We start from the raw sequence: 18,582 nt of genomic DNA, 5'->3' as shown, positions 1-18,582 counted from the left end.
TAAACTATCGTTTGGTTTTCAGAAGACTTCAGGGGTTATTTTTTGTTTAAGGTTTAAAGATTATCTCAGGGCAATAGTTTCAGGGTGCATCAACCCTCCATGGCTCCAGAAAGTCTAGAGTTCATGAGAATATGAAATTCTGTTCTGCATTTTCCCACTTCTAATCAAGATTCTTCCATGAAATTTTTTATCAAAATGTGCAATAATGGTAGCCAGGCACCATCCAGTTCTTCTGGTCTCATGGCAAAGGAGGCAGTTGTTCATGGAGGCAATTAGCCACACATTCCATTTCTTCCTCCTATTCCTGACTGTCCCTCTTCCTCTGTTGCTCCAGGTGAATAGAGACCAGTTGTGCCTTGGATGGCCACTTGCAGGCTTTTATAATACCCCAGACACTATGCAAAAACGTAGGAGATAGAACAGAGGCAATAAGCACACTATTAGGGCAATTAACTGGGATGTCCCATAAAACCATGACCCTAAACCTCCAAACCAAGGAACCAAATACTTTGAGGTGTGTGGTTGAACATAAGCAGCCTCAGCAACTACTCTGCTACTCATTTTTCTTTTTTGTCTTTGTTGTAAATGTACCTATAACACAACTTTTACCAATTCAACTTATTACAGGTGTACAACTTATCAATGGTAATTACAATAATCAGCTGTGCGACCCTACCCTTAATCAATGCGATTTTTCCATCACTATTAACCCTGCTTTTCCTCCCTCCCCCTGACTCTTGGTAACCACAAATACACTGGTTTCTGTGGATTTGCCTTTTCTTGTCTTTTTACGTAAGTAAGGTCATACAATATTTGTCCTTTTGTGATTAGCTTATTTTGCTCAGCATAGTGTCTTCGAGCTCCAATTATACTGTAGCATGTATCAAGACTTCATTTCTCCTACTGGCTGAGTAGTATTCCATTGTATGTATGTACCACTTTTTATTTATCCTTTCATTTGTTGATGGACATTTAGGTTGTTTCCACCTTTTGGCTGTTGTGAATAGTGGCTGCAACGAACACTGGTGTACAAGTCTCTGTCTGAGTCTCTGCTTTCAGGTCTTTTGGGTGTATACCTAGGAGTGGAATTAGTTTTTTGAGGAACTACCACTGTTTTCCACAATGGCTGTCCCGTTTTTCATTCTCACCAGCAACAAATAAAGGTTTCAGTTTCCCCACATTCTTGCCAATATTTGTCACAATAATCTTTGTGTCATTGTTGTTTACCTTGTACATTTTAATGTAATCATGTGTGTGTGGGTGTGTAATATACACATTCTCCGTTTGGTACAGTGGCACATTGTATGGTTGTTGTTAGGCGCCATCCTAGCAACCTCAAGTGATAGTGTAGAGCTGCCCCACAGTGTTTCCTAGGATGTAATCTTTATGGGAGCAGATCACCAGATCTTTTCCCCATGGAGCCTCTGGGTGGGTTCAGACCACAAGCCTTTCAGTTAGCAGTTCTTAACCATTACTGTGACACCCGGGCTCCGCGCATACTATACTAGCGTAATTTTCTCACCCTAGAGAGCGCGAACATCTTGCACTGGACTCATATGCATGCAAAAGCTGGACAGTGAATAAGGAAGACCAAAGGAGAATTGATGCCTTTGAATTACGGTATTGGCAAAGAATATTGAATATATCATGGACTGCCAGAAGAATAAACAAGTCTGCCTTGGAAGAAGTACAGCCAGAGTGCTCCTTGGAAACGAGGATGGCCAGACTTCGTCTCTTGTACTTTGAACATATTAGGGGGGACCAGTCCCTGGAGAAGGACATCATGCTTGGTAAAGTAGAGGGTCAGTAAAAAAGAGGAAGACCTTTGATGAGATGGATTGACACGATGGTTGCAACAATGGGCTAAAACACAGCAACGGCTGTGAGAATGGGACAGGACCAGGCAGTGTTTCGTTCTGTTACACTTAGGGCCACAAATGAGTCAGAACTGTCTCCATGGCACCTAACAGCAACGACTAATTTAACGAGGTTCAAACCCACCTAGCAGCACAGCGGGAGAAAGGCCTGGCAATCTGCTTCCATGAAGTTTACAGCCAAGAAAACCCTATATAATAATTATACTCAGTAACACACAGAATTTGTTGGAATTCACTCAATGGAAACACGTTCTGTTTGCGGTGTTTTTTTTTTTTTTTTTTTTTGCCTTTTTTTGTAAGAATTTGATTGAGATATAATCCACAAACCATACAATTCGCCCATTTAAGCGTACAATCCAAGAGTTTTCGGTATATTCACAGAGCGATACAGCCATCACCACTACAATGTAGAAGGTTTGCATCACCTGAAAAAGATAACCTATAATCAGCTATCATTCTGCCGGTAAACTCCCCACCCTAACCCACCCTCCAGCCAGGCAGGGGGCAAGTCTACAACGGAACTGCAAGCCGCTGTGCCGCTCTTCCCTTAGATCCGCGCGGATGGGCTGCACTGTGCTCCTTCCGGTTGTCAACACGCGGGGGCGCCAGAGCCGGCGAAGAGCTGCTGTCGACCGTAATTTCCTCAGGTGTGCCCAACTGCAGTTCTGGCTATCGACACGCGGTGCAGCCAGAGCCGGCGAAGAGCTGCTGTTCTTCTCTACGTACCGTAAATCCCTCAGGCGTGCGAACAGTCGATTTGTCCCCAACATGAGCAAGACAGTGAGGGAGACCAACAGGGCACGAGGAAGGAAAGGCTTGAGGGAGGATACAGGCTGTGGTCTAACCTAGCTGGAATTGATGATATAAGAAGGAGCTGAGCCGATACCGGTTGGATACGCCTATGAAGGAGGCTCCGCGCGGAGAAGCTGGGCGCAGAGAAGCGCGGCGTCCAAGTGCTCCAACCCTCTGCCACCTGGAGACCCAGGTCCGGCTTTCTGCTGCGCTGTTTTCTGAGGCTTTTCCTTATCGCAGATGAAGGTCCTTGAATGCCAAACTAAGAACTTGGACCCTGGGGTGTGAGAGGAAGAGGCCCGTTGGGGCTGCAAGTCAGTGTGGGGTTAACTGCCTGATTTCCACTGCCCTTCCTAACCTTCTTTGCACTCCTAACCCTTTCAGAGAGCTTCAGGCTCGTTCACACAGAAAGTTTGGGACTGACTATGGGCGCCTGTCTGAGGAATGTGCATTAAAAACCTGCAGGAAGGAGGTGACATTCCAAATGAACTCTGCAGGCCTCGTTTCTGAGAAGGTGGTGGTGGGCAGGTGGGAGGGGTGTTGGCATGGAGAAGAGACTGGATGACCAGATATTCCTGGGTTGAGAGAGTGAGGCAGCACAGTGTGGCCCCAGAGCAGGCCAGGATCCAGCCTGTTATGGAAGTCCTGCCCTGAGGCAGATGAGTCCAGCAGACAGGTGGGGTCTGTGTCCCCCACATCTTTAGGAAAGAAAGACCACTGGGGCAATGTCCCCCACCCAGGGAACTCCCTGCCCAGCCCGTGTGGGTCAGGGTGGCTCAACTAGCCCTGCCTCAGGGACAGGGGTGTGTGTGTGTACTGGGGGGCGATGCTGGGCAAAGTTCAACAAAGATAAGGGGGGGCGTAAAGAGCTCAGACGCTGGAGTCAGGCAAGACCTCCAGTCTGTTTCCTCACCTGAAAAATGGTGATAGTCATACTACTTAATCAGGGGCAGATTATCCAAGAGGCAAGGTAAGCATGGTGCTTACCTTGCTTACCAGGTCATCTGTAGTGAACAATTTCACATGAGTTTCACCACATCATGTCTTCACTACAGGTTAGTAAGTAAGCACAAGTAAGCTTGTGCTTATCTTGCTTACTGGGTCATCTGCCCAGTTAAGGACTGCAAATGTGAAAAGAGAAATATCTTTGATGTGGTGAAAAAAGGTGACATGTTCACTACAGATGACCTAGTAAGCAAGGTAAGCACTGTGCTACTTTGCCTATTGGATAATCCACCCCTGCATTTAATGTACAAGACTGTTGTGAGAATTCAGTTACTTATATTCCAGAAAATGCTCTGTCAACAGTACAAAAGCTAGGCCCTGCCCCACAGAGGCCTTTCTGAGTGCCCCAGACCCAGAATGCCACTCTTTCCTGGAGGATCCCAGAGCCAGGGGTCCAGCCTTCAGTGCCAGCCCTGGTCTCACTGGGCTGTTTGGCCCCTGTCATCTCCACTACACCTCTATCCCTACCCAACCCTTGCCTGACTGTGAACTTTTCAGTCATCATGGTAACTGATTGATTCATCCTTGTATTCATTTTAAAAACATAGCCTGGTAAGACTTGGCAACTTGATACTAAAGTTCATCTAAAAAAAATACACACGTAAAAACAGCAACATTAGGGGAATAAGCAGCAGTGGAAGGGGAGATGGAACCAGATATTGAAGCAATTTGATAACAGCTATAAGGATTTTTTTTAATGTACATCCCTTTCTGCTCAACAATTCCTTTTCTAAGAATCTCTACTGCAGACAAAATAGTGGTAATAGGGAGAGATACATGTGCAAAGATATTTGCTACAATGTTGCTTGTAACTGTAACAAAGAACTGGAAATAACCCAAGTGTCCATCGGTAGGGGATGGTGCAATAAATGATGGTGCAGCCACACAATGCAATGCTGAGCAATTGTTAAAAAGAATGAGTGTTCTGTGTGTGCTGAGACAGAAAGAATCTCTTAAGAGGTAACAACATGCAGAATAGCAAGTACAGTCTGAGTCCCTTTCTTTATAATTTCATTTTTTCTTTCCATCCCTACCCCTTCCCTCCCTCGTAACTACCGGAGATCATTTCTTTTTGTGTGTAAACATTTTCATGAATTTTTATAGTAGTGGTCTCATACCATATTTGTCCTTTTGTGGTTGACTTATTTCACTCAGCATGATGCCCTCCAGATTCATCCATCCATGTTGTGAGATGCTTCACAGATTCATCATTGTTCTTCATTGTTGCGTAGTACTCCGCTGTGTGTATGTACCATAGATCGTTTATCCATTCATCTGTTGAAGGGGATCTAGGTTGTTTCCATCTTTTTGCTGTTGTGAACAATGCTGCAATGAACATGGGTGTGTGTATATGTCTATTCGTGTGATGACTCTTATTTCTGTAGGATATATTCCTAGGAGTGGGATTGCTGGATCATCTGGTATTTCTGTTTCTAGCTTTCTAAGGAAGCGCCATATTGTTTTCCAAAATGGTTGTATCATTTTGCATTCCCACCAGCACTGCATAAGAGTTCCAGTCTCCCCGAAGCCTCTCCAACATGTTATTTTCTGTTTTTTTGATTCATGCCACTAATGCTGGGGTGAGATGGTATCTCGTTGTGGTTTTGATTTGCATTTCTCTAAAGGCTAGTGATCTCGAGCATTTCCTCATGTGTCTGTTAGCTCCTCGAATGTCTTCTTTGGTGCAATCTCTGTTTATTTCCTTTGCCCATTTTTTAACTGGATTATTTTGTCTTTTTGTTGTAGAGGTATTGTTTTCCTGTAGATTTTAGAGATCAGAACTTTGCCTAATTTGTAATAGCCAAAAAAATTTTTTTTTCTCCCAGTCTGTAGGTTCTCTTTATACTCTTCTGGTGAAGTCTTTTGATGAGCATAAGGGTTTAATTTTTAGAAGATCCCAGTTATCTAGCTTATCTTCTAGAGTTTGTGTATTGTTAGTTATGGTTTGTATCCTGTTAATGCTGTGTATTAGGGCCTCTAGCATTGATCCTATTTTTTCTTCTGTGATCTTCATAGTTTTTGGATTTATATTTAGGTCTTTGATCCATTTTGAATTAGTTTTTATGTATGGTGTGAGGTATGAGTCCTGTTTCATATTTTTGCAGATGGACATCCAGTTTTGCCAGCACCATTTGTTAAAAGGAGTATCTTTTCCCCCGTTTGATGGTGAGTCCAATTCTTTAAAATATATATATGTATATACTCTCCTGCCAAAAGGAGGAAAAAATGGAATGTGTGGCTAATTGCCTCCATGAACAACTACCTCCTTTACCATGAGATCAGAAGAACTGGGTGGTGCCCAGCCAGCATCACTGAATGTTTTGATCAAAGATTCTATAGAAGTATCCTGATCAAAAGAGAGAAAATGAAGAACAGAATTTCAAATTCTCATAGAATCCAAGACTTTCTGGAGCCATGGAGGCTGGATGAATCCTCAAAACTACTGCCGTGAGATCATCTTTAAATCTTAAACCAAAAATGTCCCCTGAAATCTTCTTAAAACCAAACATTAGTTTAGCTTAACTAGTAAGGAATGGCTGCCTTGAGCATTGCGCTCTTTTAAGAACTATCTGTATGAGATCAAACTGACAAAAGCAACTCAAAAGAGTAGATGGAAAACTTAGGGGACAGTGAGTTTACGTTAATGGGGAAGGAACAATTCAGAAAAGGAGGTGAGAATGGTTGCACAACTTAAAGAATGTAATCGATGTAGAATTGTATGTGTAGAAAATGTTGAATTGGTGTATGCTCTGCCGTGTATTTCTCAACAACAGCAAAAAAATAAATAAATAAATTATATACGTGTTGTGGAAACCCTGGTGGCATAGTGGTTAAGTGCTACTGCTGCTAACCAAAAAGGGTCCGGCAGCTCAAATCCGCCAGGCGCTCCTTGGAAACTCTATGGGGCAATTCTGCTCTGTCCTATAGGGTCGCTGTGAGTCGGAATCAACTCGACGGCACTGGATTTGTTTTTTTTTGGTTTGTTATACATATTGTATTATACATATTCTCCTACCACTGCATTCAAGCCTTTATTTGTCAAATATCCCTTCCTTGCCACAGGATGATAATCTTGCAGATAGTAAAAGTCTGGTCTAACCCGATTTAAAATTCCAACCACTTTGCATCTTCAAAATACACATAAACCAAAAACCAAACCCGTTACTGTCAAGTTGATTATGACTATAGCAACTCTATAGGATGGACTAGAACTACTCCATAGAGTTTTCTAGGCTGTAATCTTTAGAGGAGCAGACTGCCACATCTTTCTCCTGTGGAGCGACTGGTGGGATCAAACTGCTGACCTTTCAGTTCGCAGTTGAGCGCTTAACCACTGCACCACCAGGGCTTCTTCAAAATACAGATAGCACAGGTATATACCAGGTTCATCATATTAACTTGTTGATTTCTCACCACAACCCTCTGAAGTAGGTACTATGATTACCATCCCCATTTTACAGATGACAAAACTGGCATGGAGAGATTAAACAGTTGCCCAAAGTCACACAGCTCAAAAATGGCAGAGCCAGGAAATATGGCTCCAGAGTCTATGCTCTCAACCATTCTATTATACCACCTGAGGCTCATGGGACCTAGAATGGGACTTTTCCTTGTCTCAGGCTTTTAGCAGGCAGGGTATATTATTGACTAGATATACTAGAATTCATTTAGCCATTCCCCTAATAATGGATATATTATTTCCAGTCTTGAGCTATCATAAGCAATGCTGTAATTAACTTCCTTGTTTGAGTATCTTTGTGCATTTGTGCAAACATTTCAGTAGGTTAAATTCACAGAAGTGGAATTGCTGGGCCAAGGGGTAAATGTAAATATGAATAGCTGTGCCACTCCAAAACTTTGTGCTTAAAAGAACCATTATGGGTCCGGAATTCAGGACGGGCTCAGCTAGGTTGGTTCATCTCTGACTCTTTTCCAAGATGGCTTTGTCACACACATAACAGAGGCTCCAGTGTCCCTTGACCTCTCTCTCTCCATATGGTGTCTTATGCTCTAGGACCTTACCATATGGCTTGGGCTTCTCAAATCACAGTGGTGCCATGTAGTCGAAGATGGCTTCTAAGAGGCAGGAAGTGGAACCTACTGTGGAAGTTAAGGGATGCACTTTGAAGTGAGATGCTGTCATTTCTGCTGTATTTTATTGGTCAGAAAATTAATAGACCAGCCCAAATTCAAGGGAAAGAGATATGAGCTTCACCTCTTGAAGAGAGGAGTGTCAAAGGCCATTTTACTCCACCACAATAGCTATTTCCAATTTGTCCTTCAAAACGTTGGTCAATTACATTCCCCACACCCTCAGTAACACCGTATACTGCAAAACATCTTAATCAGTGCCAATTTGGCAATAGAAAAAGGTTTTTCATTGTTATGTTGTTATCCATTTCTTTAATTATGAATGAATCTGGACATCTTGTATCTTTGTTTATTTTTTAATTGTCTTTTTTTTTTTTTAGTGAATTGTCTGTTTATGTACTTTGCTCATTTCTTTTTTTTTTAATTTGGTTGCCCAATTTTTTCATACTGATTTGTAACACTTGTATACTAAAGTGATTAGCTCTTTATTGAATCATTTTTTTTTTAAGACTTCTGGATTTTGTGTTGGTGAGTTCCTTGTTCCCTTCCTTTTTCAGAAATTCCCTGCTTATCTCAAATGTTTATTTTTCCAGCTTATGATTAATATCATTTTTCAAGGTTCCTTCCCCAAATTCTATGGGTGTTTTGACTGAAATAGCTTTTGGTTTATAGAACTATTACAGAAAATGCACAACTTTACAATTATGAGACTTCCCGTTGGGGGACTAGGTTGAATTTTACATTTTTTGGTAAATGTCCTCTCCTGTGGGACAGGGAGGCTTATTGACAGGGTGCAGTGCTAGCTCAGGGAAGCCCCAGCAACCCCTAGGGCTCCTGTAGGGGAGGGAGCTGAAGAGTTCACCAAGGGCAGTCCTGGGTTCAGGCAGGCCCCATACTCCCAGTCCCTGGGAATCTGAGGCCTGGCCAAAGGGGGTCTCACAGCCTCCTGGCCCTTCTGTTGCAGGGTGAGTTCAGGACTCCTTGAAGGAAACATTCCTTGGAGGTCCAGGAGAGGGGCCAGGCCAGAGGTACCTGCAAAGAGCTGATTCACAAGGTAGGAGATTTCACAGAGCAGAGGCTTGTTAGAGAGACCAGGCTCAGGAAGGCCTTTGCCAAGGAAAATCCCTACCAATCTCAAGTCATAGCCATGGAGAGATGGAAGGATCTGCTGCCTCAAGGGTGGGAACCACAGGTACAGAGGAGGGCGGCTGCTGTAGGCTAACCTGCAGGGCTATCTTCCTCCCAAGCCTGGGGTTCTGCTGGCTTCTCTCTTACCCTGTCTTGCAGTAGACAGCAGCATCACACACTCCTTCCCTGCCAGGGGCCACTGAGGGAGACTGAGTGGGCATTCTTCACCCAGCAATAATTTATTGAGTCCCTACTATGTGCCTGAATTTAGAGACCATCTGAAGGATAGATTTGACATGTTGAACACTGATGACCGAAGACCAGATGAGTTGTGGAATAACATCTTCCATGAAGAAAGCAAGAGGTCATTAAAAAGACAAGAAAGAAAGAAAAGGCCAAAATGGATGTCAGAAGAGACTCTGAAACTTGCTCTTGAACATCAAGTAGCTAAAGCAAAAGGAAGAAATGATGAAGTAAAAGAACTGAACAGAAGATTTCAAAGGGCAGCTCGAGAAGACAAAGGAAAGTATTATAATGACATGTGCAAAGACCTGGAGATAGAAAACCAAAAGAAAAGAACACACTCGGCATTTCTCAAGCTGAAAAAACTGATGAAAAAATTCAAGCCTCGAGTTGCAATAGTGAAAGATTCCATGGGGAAAACATTAAACGAGGCAGGACACATCAAAAGAAGATGGAAAGAATACACAGAGTCACTATACCAAAAAGAATTGGTCAACGTTCAACCATTTCAAGAGGTAGCACATGATTAGGAACCAATGGTACCGAAGGAAGAAGTCAAAGCTGCTCTGAAGGCATTGGTGAAAACAAGGCTCCAGGAATTGATGGAATATCAACTGAGATGTTTCAACAAGCGGATGCAGTGCTGGAAGCACTCACTCGTATATGCCAGGAGATTTGAAAGACAGCTAAGTGGCCAACTGACTGGAAGAGATACATATTTATGCTTATTCCCAAGAAAGGTGATCCAACCGAATGTGGAAATTATCGAACAATATCATTAATATCACATGCAAGTGAAATTTTGCTGAAGACCATTCAAAAGCGGCTGCAGCAGTGTTTCGACAGGAAACGGCCAGAAATTCGGGCCGTATTCAGAAGTGGACATGGAACCAGGGATATCGTTTCTGATGTCGGTTGGATTCTGGCTGAAAGCAGAGAATACCAGAAAGGTGTTTACCTGTTTTTTATGGACTATTTTTTTTTTTTTTTTTTATGCAAAGGCATAGTCTTCATGGATCATAACAAATTATGGATAACATTGCAAAGAATGGGAATTCCAAAACACTTAATTGTGATCATAAGGAACCTGTACATAGATCGAGAGGCAGTTGTTCAAACAGAACAAGCAGATACTTTGTGGTTTAAAGTCAGGAAAGCTGTGCGTCAGGGTTGTATCCTTTCACCATACCTGTTCAATCTATATGCTGAGCAGATAATTCCAGAGGCTGGGCTATATGAAGAAGATCATGGTATCAGGATTAACAACCTACGTTATGCAGATGATACAACCTTGCTTGCTCAATGTGAAGAGGACTTGAAGCACTTACTGATGAAAATCAAAGAACATGGCCTTCATTATGGATTATACCTCTACCAGAAGGCTGACCTGAAGGGCTGCATTTGGCTTCTGGCTAGGGTTGGTCTATGGGAGGCCTTCTCAGGAGAGCCCAGAGAGGTGAGGGAGGTGTTTGTTCCCCAGGCTCCCTCCCTGCAGGGTCACAGCTCCTGTCAGATAGCCCTTTCCCACAATTCTCTCCTTCCTGCCTCCACCTCTTTCCCTGGCCCTACAGCCCTGGGAGTAGCGAAGGCGCCCCTGCTACTGGGCTCAGGCCTGTACTGTCCCTGTGGTTTCCTTTCATTCCGTTCAGATCTTTGTGAAGAGTGCCTTTATTAAACCCTCTTCAGATAATCCTAATTTGAATACTGTTTCCTGCTGGGATGCTGACAAATACAGTGACATTTGAGTGGACTTGGAGGCAGTAGGGTGGTTTTTCATGCAGATCTCTAAGGGGAATGTGCCCTGGGCAGAAAGAACACCAGTGCAAAGGGCTGGAGGTGGGAGGAGACGCCTGGTTTGTCTGAAGAAAAGCAAGAAAGCCAGAGTGGCTGGAACAAAAGGAGGGAGCGGTGTGTTGGGAGGCGGGGGTGAGGGCAGGGACTTGTGAGCCATTGAAAGGACTTAGCTTTTGCTCTGAGTGAAGCAGTTTTTGGAAGGCTTTGGACCAAGAAGTGACCTGCTCGTTAACACTGTTGCTCTGGCTGACGTGTTAAGGACACTCTGGGGACAAGAGTGGAAGCAGGGAGGCCAGTGAGGGAGCTGCTACAGTCTCCTAGTGAGAGACGACCACAGTGGCTTGGACAGCAGTGGGGAAGAAGGAGAAGCGGTGAGTGTTTTGGAGGTGTGCCCACAGAATGTGCTGACAGATATGTTGCGGGGTGTGAGAGAGAGGAGGCAAGGGTGGTTTCAAGGCTTCTGGCCCGTGGCATCTAGGAGGGCTGTTGGGTTTGGGTAGGTTCCCTGCCTTCCCCAGCTGGGCCCTTCTCTCCTATCCCTCTGGGTGTTGCTGTGGACACATGTTAAGCCACAGGGACTGTGCACTGAAGGCCCACTTCTTCTCCATAGAGGTTGGCCATCCGCTGCCAGGAGGGGTCCTCATGCAAGTCCCGGCCCCCTCTGCTTGGGGCTCCCTGCCCGCTGGTTACTGGTCTGGGGTGGTGGGTAAGGAAGCTATGCCTGATCGCCAGAGGTGGCCACAGTATGTCCGTTGTTCCTCATCAGTGACCTCCTTCCTGGGGCACTCTGAGTTTATGACCTTCAGCCCGAGTGTTGTGGGTCAGCTAGACCTGAAGGTGACCTGCTTCCTCTTCCACCACTTGCTCAGCTGGCTTCCTCTCAGGCCCCACCAATCTGAGGCCATTGGTGAAGAGCCTGCTTATGGGTGCCAATCCCCTTCCTCAGACTCCTTGGACTTTGCCCCTGCTTGTAGACGTGGTCTTTCAGAATCCCAGTGTGAAGGGCCCCCCTCCCACAGCATCCTGTGGGGCCGCTTGGCTGGGTTCCTACTGCTCTGGCACCTGAACTCAGGCTGGGAGCTCCTTCCACCCAGCCAGCCTGGCCTCTGTTGATAACAGCACTCCTGGAGTCGGGCTCTGCGCTGAGGTCTCCACAGGCCTGTCTTACAGGCTGCTCAGCTCTGTACAGTGCAGGGAACTAGTCATCAGAGTGGATTCCGGGGACAGGCCGTGCCTTGGGGGTGACCTCACCTCTTCAAACCTCCATTGCCGCATCTGGCCTCGAAGTGTCCCTAGCATATGGTAGGCCCTTGTAAGTACTTTCTGAGTAAGTTACTGTGTGTGGTACACGTAACACAGTGCTTGATGCATACATAGTACGTGCTCAATAAAAGTTAGATGAAGAAACTGAGGCTCAGAGAAGAATGTGTCTTGCCCAAGGCCACACAGCTGGGACAGGATAGGGTCAGGGCCGTGGCCCTGAACTATCATCTGCCCTGTCCCTACATGTTATGGATTAAATTGTGTCCCCCCCAAAAAATATGTGTTTTAAATAAATCCTAACCCCTATACTTGTGTTTATAATCCCACTCAGAATGGTTTTTGTTATGTTAATGACATAGCCTTTGTATAGGGTGTGTCTTAAATCAATCTCTTTTGAGACAGAAAACAGCAAATTAAGCAAGGGAGCAAGGAAGCAGAGATGGGAGAAGAGAGATGGCCACCACATGAGATCTCCAAGGAATCAAGAAACAGAAGCTGAGAAGAGACAAGGACCCTCCTCTAGAGCCGACAGAGAGAGAAAGCCTTCCGCTAGGGCTGGTGCCCTGAACTGGGAATTTTAGCCTCCTCAACTGGGAGAAAATAAACGTCTGTTTGTTAAAGCCACCCACTTGTGGTATTTCTGTTATAGCAGCACTAGATCACTTAGACACCATATTTGCCCTATTCCTCCCTGTCTCTAATGAGTCCAGCGTAGGGTAGGTGTCAGCTCTCGCTACACGGATGAAGGCGTGAATGGAGAAGCCAGGAGCTGACACTCTCTGACAACACCCCAGGGGAGGGGAAGCACCTACCATCATGGGAGACACAAGAATGAATTAAGCACAGTCCCAGCCCTTGAAGGGCTGCTGGTTTGGGGCTGGGAGGCCCACTCTCCAAAGCAGTATCCGTCCCTGCACAGAGGCTCCAGGAAACCCTCAGGGAAGGTGGCTTCTGGGTTCCCCATACACGACTCGCTCGTTGAATCAAAAAGGAAGCGAGAAAGGGTAACCACACAACCTGAATTTTCTAGAACAGTCCAGGTTTTGAACATTCTGAAGATTCCAATATTGTAGCAGGTCAATGACCCCTCAGAGTCAGACGGATTGTGAAAATCCATTATACTTTACATGTCCCAGCTCAGCTTGGGGAAATCGGGTCCCCACGACCCCGGGCACGCAGATGCCAGCTGCCCCCAGCTTTGTGGGCGTGAGCATGTCCACACAGACACTAACACCAGCTGAGGCAAAAGGTCACCCGCTTTCTGCTGATGGCTCGGTGCCCTCCTCCCTCCCACCAGCAATGACCCTAACACCAGTGCTGGGCACTCTGAGGTCTGGAGGGGCCCTTTGAGTCCTCAGAGTAAACAGACTCTTGCCTGCTTCTCGTCAGCATGAAGAGGCAGGTCTGTTCTGGGTTGCACCACAGTTGCAGCCAGCATGTCTCTGACCAGGGCTGCTACCCTCAGGTAGAGCAGCTTCGCTCCCTCAGTATCTTGCCACAGGCCTGCCTTTCACAGTCACTCCTGCCGGGACTTTTGGTTTCGGTTTCTTTCTACTGCAGTCCACACTTTACCTCCTCCTCCCCTGTCCCCTCCTTTCCTTCCCAGCTCTGGTGGGAAAGCCCCTGGATCCTGGCCCTGTGAGAAGAAGAAAGGGGAAGAGGTGAGAGGACAGAGAAGTGGGGAGAGTTGATGGAGGCCTCGCTCCATTTTCAGGGCTGGGCGGCCACTCACAGTTGAGCAATTGTACATTGCACAACCCCAGGGGTCGCCAGTTAGCTCAGGGTCACCCCAGATTTGCATCAGTTTAGCACTTTTCAGGCAGACGTCAGTAAATGTCCTGAGAAGGGCTTTTTCCTGAATTGTCCGCACACTCCAGGTGGGATGAAGGGGGCTTCAATCTCCCAGAAGCCCCAAGCCAGCCTGTCCCACAAGTCCCCCTTCCTCCAAGTTCTTGCCCCCTAACCCACTAGTCCCTCTCTGCTCAACCTCCCAGCTAGAATGGAGCCTCAGTGAGAGACTCAGGCTCAAAAGAGGCTGACCAAGCACCTCTAGGGCCATTTGTAGGACCCCAAGCATGTCCCTTTCTGGACCTCAGTTTCCCCAACTGTAAAACGTGGGGTGGAAAAATGATCTCTAAGGGGACCTCCAGTTCAAACATCTGGGTCTGTGCTGAGGGCTCCCAGGAAGCGTATGAGTCACAGCTGGATTGGGACCTCAGGGTTCCCTTTACTCTGAAGAAAGAGGGTTATCGCTTCCCTAACTGAGAGCAGAGCTCAGCATGGATTCTTCTGTTGGGTGATGACACGGGCAGGGCCCATGAGGTGGTCCCCACAAAACGGGGGTGATAATACTCCCCTTGGAGGTGGCCGTGAGGATTAAAGGAAGCACTATATGCAAACCCACTGGCAGAGTTGGTGCTGAGGGAAGGGCAGCCGATAGGGCTCAGGGAAGCCAGGCCATGGAGCCCCAAGCCCTGGAGCCCCGAGCCCTGGAGCCCCAACCGAGGCTGCGCCTATGGAGAATGAGAGCAGCAGCTCTGGCCTGGCCCAGCCTGGCCTGGCCTGGCCATTGCCTACACTCAGGCTCCAGGTTAGGGCAGGAAACCCACCTGTTTTCCTCTGGACTTACCTTGCCTCCCCTAGGCTTCCTCCCTGATGTGGGTTCCTTTCCTCTCCCTCCTTGCACAACCGCACTTCCGGGAGGATGCCAGGGCCTGCACAGCTCTGTGGGAACCCCAAAGGGGCTGGCATAGGAGGCCCCACCCCATCTGCCCACACTGCTCCAGCCACATCCCCTGCCCCTTCCGGGCCACCTTGGGTTATCTGACACTCCTAAACAAGCCATGCAGTCACACCTTCATGCCTTTTTTTTTACCACTTCTGTGTCACATGGCCTTTCTCCTCCCCCTCCCTACCACTCAAGAGGGTTAAATCTTGCTCATTGTTTAGGGTCCAGCTCAAATATCACCTTCTCCGGGAAGCCTTTCCTTGATCTTCCAGAAAAAAAAAAATCTTCCTGTTGGCTCCCTCAGCACTGGACTGACTGCCCAGCTCAGGCGTCCTGCAGGAGCTTGAGTCAGTCACATCTCCACACTGATCCTCAGTGTCCTTATCTATAAAATGGAGATAAAGTATTGAATGTACCACAGACTTCCAGAAGAATGAGCAAATCTGTCTTGGAAGAAATACAACCAGAGTGCTCTTTAGATGCAAGAATGGCAAGACTTCATCTCACCTACTTTGGACACGTTATCAGGAGAGGCCAGTCCTAGAGAAGGACATCACCCTTGGTAGAGGGTCAGCGAAAAAGAGGAAGGCCCTCAACGAGATGGATTGACACAGTGGCTGCAACAGTGGGCTCAAACATAACGATTGTGAAGATGGTGTAGCACCTGGCAGTGTTTAGCTCAGTTGTAGATACTGTCGCTATGAGTCGGAACCTAACACCACCACCACCTTGGAAAGTGTTGGAAGAATAAGATAAACGGGGCATATTAAGCTTTAAACACAGCGTGGGGCACACAGCATACACCCAGTAAACCCTGTTGAAACTTAAATTCCAGCGTGGAGGGAAGGGTGGGTGGGTCAGGCGCCCTTTCTGTCATCTATTCCAGCTCTCGGATTCCCTCCCAGGGACACTACCAGCTCACAGCTCATTGGAAGATCAATAGTGATTGACAGGCCCCAAACCCAGTAATTGCCCTAGTCCTTCCTGGAGCCCTTTTGTCCACCTTGGGGCCGCTACCTGAGAAAGGCGGAGGCCAGGGGTAATGTGGGGGATACGCCTGATTTCTACACACAGCCTGTGTCAGCCTGCCAGACCCCCTGATGACTCAGGTCTACTCCCCACCCTCCCCTTCAGGAAGAGGCACTGTCATAACCGCAGCTGTACTGCATAAAAATAGCTTCAGTCCCCAGCTGCACGAGTACCAGGCCCTTCCACTGCAAAAAAGAAGAAGGCAATTCCCCTCACACATTCCCCTTGGCCTCTCTTCTAAAGCAGATCCTCTGGGGTGGGGTCTTACTACTTCTCAGAGAAAGGCTTTTTGCTGGTTTGCAATCAACTTCACACATCTTCTTATTTGTCCCTCACACCAGAGGGCGAGGTGCAGCTGCTGAGGTAGCCATTTTGCAGGTGCAGAAACCCAGGCCAAGAGAAAAGAGGTGACTTGCCCAAGATCACACAGTGAGCTCGAGGTAGAGCTGAGCTGTGGCTGCCTAACTCAATCTGCAGGAGCCCTGGTGGCGCAAACGGTTAAGTGCTCGGCTGCTTACCAAAAGGTTGGTTGTTCAAACTCACTCAGCTGCTCTCCTTGGTAGAAAGACCTGGCAATCTGCTTCCATAAAGATTACAGCCGAGAAACCCTATGTGGCAGTTCTCCTCTGTCACTGGGGTTGCTGTGAGTTGAAATTGACTCAAGGCTTCTAACAACAACTCAGGCGATGCTGCTTCTGCTCCGGTATACCACAGCCAGGGCAAAAGGGAGGAGAGGAAGGCTGGAAGAGCAGCCCACCTGGCAGGCAGGGGATCACCTTGGTTCCTTTGTTCCTTCCTTCTTTCAACAAGGCTCAATTGAGAGCCTGCTCGGTACCAAGCCCTATGCTGGAGGCTGGAGGTATGGAGATGAATAAGACACCTCAGACAGATGTGAGGGACAAGACATTCATGCTACAAACATTTTGAGCTTCTGCTACATGTCAGGCATGTTACTAGTTACTAGAGATACAGTGGAGAACAAAAACCAGGCCAACTTTCTGCCCTCATGGAATTTATATTTTAATGGAAAGACAGCTAACATTTATTGAGTACTTTCTTTATACCAGGTGCTTTTACTAAGCGCTTTTACATAGATTATATCATTTCATTCTTGCCAGCATCCTCATAAGGTAGTGTAGTGGATGCTGGTCATTCGTATTGGCCACCCAGCATCTGAAACCCTTTCCTATCTGTGGGGAATTCTCCACTCATGAGGAAGAGCTCAGCTTCCACTACCAAGGCTAAATATGCCAGGTATTTCCTCATTTAGACTCCCTTGCAGCTAAGGCTGGCCATGTGACCCAGGCTCAGCCAATCAGCACAACCACTCCAGAGTCTGTGTTGAAGCAGTGACTGTACAGATTCATTATGGCAGTCAATAAAAGCAGTAACAGCAGCAGCCACACCCGGCTTCCAGAAGCACCAGCAGCCAATCATAGGGGCATGGCCCATCAATCACTCTGACAGACCCAGTATCTGTGCCCAGTGGTGGCCGCCAGCATTGTCCTTCGAGCTCTGCAGAGAGATTTTGAGCATTGCTCCTTAGCTGCTGGAGAAAGCAGGAGGTCCTGCCTTGCCTGCAGATGGAGAGACCTCTGCTTCTCCCCAGGGATAAGTAAGTGGGGTGGGCAGAACCTGGAAATGGCAAAGAGCATGGGGTAGAGTGGGACTTCCTCTGAGGCCCTCCAGCCTGAGCTCACTGGCCTAGGCTGGGGTGGAGACATGGGGTGGTCTCAGAAGCCCCTGCGTGGTGGCTGAATAACCATCCCTGCCTGAATTCCCTGAGAACCCCTATCTATCCTCAGGCTGTCTTCCTCTCCACCTACTCCTCCAGGCCTAATTCTAGCCCCATGGCCTCTGCCTGGACACCTAGATGGCTGTAACAGCTCCTCCTTGGTTCTCTGCCTCAGCCTCTCCTCCTTGAGCCCATTCACCACCATCCTTCATCCTGGAGTCAGAGTGACCTCTTGGAACACAGAACTGATGGGGTCATATCCTTCCTTAGGAAACTTCCAGGATATACTGGTACCCAAACACCTTTGCCAGGCACTCAAGGCCCTTTCAATCCCTCCTACCCACACGCTAATCCCCAGCCCCAGCCCCGAGCTCCGATCATACAGCCCCTCTGGCGAGTCACCCCCCACTCCATTGCCAGCTTGCCCTGCCCCACTCTTCCCTGGCACCATCTTGTAGTGCCTTTGCTCACGCTGTTTCCTCTGCCAGGAATGCCCTTCCCTGTCCCCTCCACCCTTTCCTCTCTAGCAAAATCTCATCCATTCCTAAAGTAGCTTCCAATGCCAAATCATCCATGAAGTTTTGCTCACCCCCACATAGACTCCCAGTAATATTACTGTTTCATTTATGTAGCCCTTGACAGATTTTGCAACATTTTATGGGCATGTAAAGTGCTGCTGCCTGGATCAACTACTTTGGCTATAGGACCAAAAACCTGGGCTCTGGAGTCAGACAGACCCAGGTTCAAATCTAGACTTTGCCATTTACATGCTGGGACATCCAGGGTAAGTCAATAAACCCCTTCAAGACCCTGTTTCTTCTGCTACAAAGTGGGAATATTAGCCTCCCTTTTCAGGGTGTTGTGAGAATCGAATGAGGTCGATAGGGGAGCAGCCC

The 18,582-nt window shown here is 47.1% G+C and overlaps 1 long non-coding RNA gene across 1 annotated transcript; it reads right to left on the bottom strand.

Annotated features, from left to right (window-relative positions):
- LOC126057155 (uncharacterized) lies at nt 1-15,084 on the bottom strand. Its single transcript, XR_007512437.1, has 4 exons — nt 14,824-15,084; nt 2,723-2,946; nt 2,400-2,595; nt 1-2,302 (listed from the first exon to the last, which is right to left on the bottom strand). It is a non-coding gene; the product is annotated as an uncharacterized LOC126057155 (long non-coding RNA).
- Between the last annotated feature and the right edge of the window lie 3,498 nt (nt 15,085-18,582).

The sequence above is a fragment of the Elephas maximus genome, chromosome 13, assembly GCF_024166365.1.
Source record: "Elephas maximus indicus isolate mEleMax1 chromosome 13, mEleMax1 primary haplotype, whole genome shotgun sequence".
NCBI classification, from domain to species: Eukaryota; Metazoa; Chordata; class Mammalia; order Proboscidea; family Elephantidae; genus Elephas; species Elephas maximus.
This window is presented reverse-complemented; position numbering and strand designations above follow the sequence as displayed.